Raw genomic sequence first — 4,726 nt, 5'->3', positions numbered from 1 at the left:
TCTCTCTTTGGCTTCATGATCTTATAAGTTGTTTCAGTTGCACTGTTGGTGCATATGCTTATTAAAAACACATGTTTTTGATGTGCTATGACTTAAAAGTCTTAAAACATAAGGAACTGGAAACTACCACTGATGTATCAACCAATATAAGCTAAGACACACAGAATAATTTAAAAGTTACTATCAGGAGCAGGTGTGAGAAGACCCCACACAGTAGCCCACCCACCAGGGATGTGGGAGATGTGCATCCCCTAGCCCCCAAGCCTTCCCCGGGGCTCCGTGAACCTGTGTTGTACCTCTTCCCATGAAAACATGGACTTTGCTGTGAGGGGCCTCAAGCAGGCCTCAAACCCTCTTCCTTACCTCAGGAGAGGCACAGCACCACCCCTCAGCCCCTCTTTGGTGAAGGGTGCCAGCAGCATTGTGTTGGGATGGGGCATGGAGGACCTGGCAATGCCCCACCTGCACATCCAGGGCCTTTGGGGGAATTCGAAGACCACCAGTGACATGTATGGGGCCTCTGGCCTTCAGTCTTTCCTAAAGGCCCAGGGGTGCCCCTCCAAAGGCAGATCACAGATTGAGGCATATTCCCTCTCCGTGCATCACTCATCAATACCCTGAGGTTGATTTAGAAGATGACCCAGGACTGGCATTTAAATAGGAGAGGGGAAAACTATACTGAGCCCATGCCAGCCACCCTGGGAGAGTGCTCCTGAATCACAGAGGGACAGTGGACCTGAGGAGCCTGGCTGGGCTCCCTGGTGGCTGGAGGCTGCAGAGAGGTCACCCTTCATCCTGGTGATTCAGGGAGGAAGAAGCTAGCTAGGAGGGACGTTCCTGAACTTCAGAATCCTGTGTTACCTTTTGGATTCCAAGCCTACCAGGTCACATGGTCCCTCAGGCTGAAGTTTTTTTAAAAATTTTTGTTGTTTTTCCAGCCACTGGGAGGCTGGCTGAGTTAACAGTGACCTGTCCACCACCTCCTCTCCTGACTTGGATACAAAAGATCTTCCAGGGGCTGGCTGCACCTGCCTACTGCCACCTGAACTGGATGGAATGTAGGTGTATGGGGGCAGACTGCCCAGGGGGGGTGACTTCCTGAGGAAGGGATTTCAGAGAAAAGGGGGTGGCCAGGGCCAGGGCGAAAGAGACCAATGGGATGATTCAGAGCCACAAATAAACCTGTTTCAATATTGAAAGGGGAGTGAGCTGTTGTAGGATAAATGACATGAGTATTACTAGTTTTTTCCTGAAACTCTTTCTCTCCTCAGCCCCATCTTGGCTCTTGGTCTTAGAGGAGAATCATTAAGAGATGCCAGACTCAGTGAGTGAGCACGTGTTTTGGACAATGGACTGGTTGAGCCCAGCTCTAATTTAAAAATGTCTCAGAGCAACATGGAACTAGTGGTTGAATTTCTGTCCTACAAGCTTTCGCAGAAAGGATACAGCTGGAGTCAGTTTAGCCATGTGGAAGAGAACAGCATTGAAGGCCCAGAAGGGACTGAATCAGAGGTGGAGCCCCCAGTGCCATCAATGGCAACCCATCCTGGCATCTGGTGGACAGCCCCATGGAGAGTGGAGCTACTGGCCCTAGTAGGAATTTGGATGCCCAGAGGTGATCCCCATGGCAGCAGCGAGCAAGCACTGACGGAGGCAGGGGCAAGTTTCAAGTGCGGTACTGGCAGGCATTCAGTGACATGACGTCCAAGCTCACAGCACCCTGGAGACGGCACATGAGACCTTTGAGCAGGTACTGAATGAACTCTTGCAGGATGCGGTAAGCTGGGGTCGCCTTGTGGCCTTTTCCTCCTTTGGAGGAACACTGTGTGTGGAAGCATAGACAAGGAGATGCAGGCACTGGAGGGTCAGATCCCAAGTTGGATGGCCACTTACCTGAATCACCTAGAGACTTGGATCCAGGACAACAGTGGCTGGGACACTTTTGTGGATCCATGGGAATAATGTGGCAGTGAGTAGCTGGAAGGGCCAGGAGCGCTTCAACCATTGTTTCCTGATTGGCATGACTGTGGCTGGTGTGGTTCTGCTGGGCTGGCTGTTCACTTGGAAATGACCAGACCCTGACCACCCACTCACCCTCCCTCCCACCCTTCCCCACCACACCCTTCTGTGCAGCCACCATTGCCACCAGGAGAGCCATTCATCACATACATCCATGCCCACCATCCTTCACTGGCTTGGACCTAAGACTTGGTTCCCTGCGGTTAGTTTTCTAGAACTACTACACTTCTGTGACAGCCACCTTCCCACAAATCTCAGTTATCTTGGCATCAAAGTCTACAAAATTTTCCCAACATCTGTCCCATGAAGGCTGAAAGGGTGTAGGGGTGGCTGGGGATAGGAGGGTGTAGAGAATTAGATAGGGGGACTGCATGCGTGCTTGCAAACAAGACGCTTTGCAGTCCTTGGTGGAGCTTGCCTGTAAACGTGATATTCGTCCAGGTGGGCTAGGAGGGCTCTGAGAAAAGAACATTACTTGCAAACAAGAATGTTTACCTGTTCTTAACAAAGAACAGAGCTCAGAATGCTCCAGCCCAAGAGTAGATTAAGACATGATCAGCAAGTTACTTCTGACTAGTAAGTTACTTCTGCATACAATGTTTTGCTAGCTTAGAGACCTGAGTCATTGCTGTTGGAATGCTGCCTTCTTTGTTCACAATACTATAAAAAGTCTGCTGTATTCAATAAAGGGGATGCTTCTTCTTCCTTGCTCATGCTGACCTGTGTTTGAGTCATTTCTGGCAGGAGGGCCCTACCTCAATGACAGAATCTTTACTACCTCTTAGTCTCTAAGACTTCTTTCCTGGGAAGGAGCTAGAAAGGTTTTTTAGCCTCTTCCCCAGAAAAAAAGACTAGATTGCCTTTGTTTTGATGTTTGTAGCCTCAGAGTTGATTATCATTACCCACCCCTCTCTGGACCTGGGCCCCTAGTGTGGTGAGCCGCTTCTGCAGATTATGGTCGCCATTGCAGGATGGCGCTGGCTCCACTGTGGTCTGTAACAAACAACTCCTTGTTTGGGAGAGTTGGTGCATGATTTTTCAGCACCCTGTGAGAAAGTTCCACGTGGCAGCTTCGCATTGGGGCTTGGGATGCTTTATTAAGGCTGGGAGGGGCATCCAACAAGGAATTAGAAGAAATATCAAGGGCCTGAATAAACTGCTGAAAGAAGATTCCTGAGTTGCGTCTTCCTTGCGGGCAAGGGGTCGCGACAAGTGGTGCAAAAACCCGGGAACCAGAACTTTCAGCAGTCAGGGGTGGTGCACCGGTTAGTCCCAGGTAAGTGGGATCCGCGATCAAAGCGGGGGTTAGTCCCAGGTAAGCGGGACCCGCTATCAAAGCGGCATAGCTCCTCTGTAAAGCCAGAGAGAGCATTACATCTTATTGCAGCTGCACTGTGTACTTTTGCTTTTACTTTCACTTTTGTTTTTTGTGTGTCTTTTGTTGTGTCATGGGTGCCGTATCTTCAAGTCCGCTTCTCCTGGCCCTAGATGACCTGTTACGTTCCAAGAGCCTAGAAGTGAAACGTAGTACTTTACAGAGATTTTTACAGAAGACAGATATTGCTGCACCATGGTTTGCGTTCTCGGGCAGCCTTACTATACCTAGCTGGGATAAGTTAGGCACAGATCTTGACTTTGCTTCTGAGCAGGGCATATTAGAGGGTGGGGTGATACCCCTTTGGAAGATGATCCGTAGTTGCCTCGCAGATGGCAGATGTCAGGAAGCACTTACTAAAGGACAAGAAGTTTTAGAGCAATTACATGAGGAAAGATCAGAAACGGCAGGCAGTGAGGTATTTCAGGAGGGTGGGAGTGTGCGGAGCGAGAAACAGGGGAGGAGGCGATTGTCTCTGGCACGAAGTGAGGTATTTCAGGAGGAAGGGAGTGTGCGGAGCGAGAAACGGGGGAGGAAACGATTGTATCCAGATCTCAGTACGCTGCGCACACTCCCATGCAAAAGTGGGTCAGAAGAGGAGGAGGATGAGGAGGAGGAGCTCGGGAGACTGTCTCGTCAGCTAGGGAGTCTAACTATAGGAGAAGGGAACAAAAATAAACAGGAGCTCAAGAAAAATGATCCTCCGGATCCGCCGCCGTATGGTGGGGGTGTTTCGAGGAGAGCTTTCCATGCCCAAACATGGAGGGCTGTTAACGCTGAGATGGGTCTTGCTTATCCAGTTTTCCAGGATGACAATAGGGGAAGATTCCATGAGCCCTTAGATTTCAAAATTGTGAAGACCCTGGCGGAGTCTGTGCGCACTTATGGGGTGGATGCCGCCTTCACACTAACTCAGGTGGAGAGTCTGTCTAGATACTGTATGACTCCCTCTGATTGGGCTAGCCTTGTTCGTGCTTGTGTTTCTCCAGATAAATATTTGGACTGGAGAGCCTTTGTGCTAGAGGGCGCTGTAGAGCAGGCCGCCCAAAACTATGCGGCGGGACACCCCCATTGGGACAAGGATATGCTTTTGGGACAAGGCAGATTTGCTAATCAACAGACAGGATTCCCTCCTGAGGCATATGATCAAATTAACAACATTTGCATTCGGGCATGGAAGTCACTTCCAAATAGAGGAGAGGTGTCTGGAAACTTGACTAAGATTCTACAGGGCCCTACAGAACCCTTTTCAGATTTTGTAGCAAGGATGGTGGATGCCGCTGGAAAGATTTTTGGGGACCCTAATAGGCACCTACAGGGGCATAAGCATCC

At 49.9% G+C, this 4,726-nt stretch overlaps 1 pseudogene; it reads left to right on the top strand.

Moving 5' to 3' along the window:
• The first annotated feature begins 1,380 nt into the window (after positions 1 to 1,380).
• LOC143380531 (bcl-2-like protein 1 pseudogene) lies at positions 1,381 to 2,071 on the top strand (annotated as a pseudogene).
• The last annotated feature ends 2,655 nt before the right edge of the window (positions 2,072 to 4,726 follow it).

This window comes from Callospermophilus lateralis, chromosome 14, assembly GCF_048772815.1.
Source record: "Callospermophilus lateralis isolate mCalLat2 chromosome 14, mCalLat2.hap1, whole genome shotgun sequence".
NCBI lineage: Eukaryota > Metazoa > Chordata > Mammalia > Rodentia > Sciuridae > Callospermophilus > Callospermophilus lateralis.
Note: the sequence above shows the minus strand (reverse complement) of the source record. Positions and strands in the feature narration are given on the sequence as shown.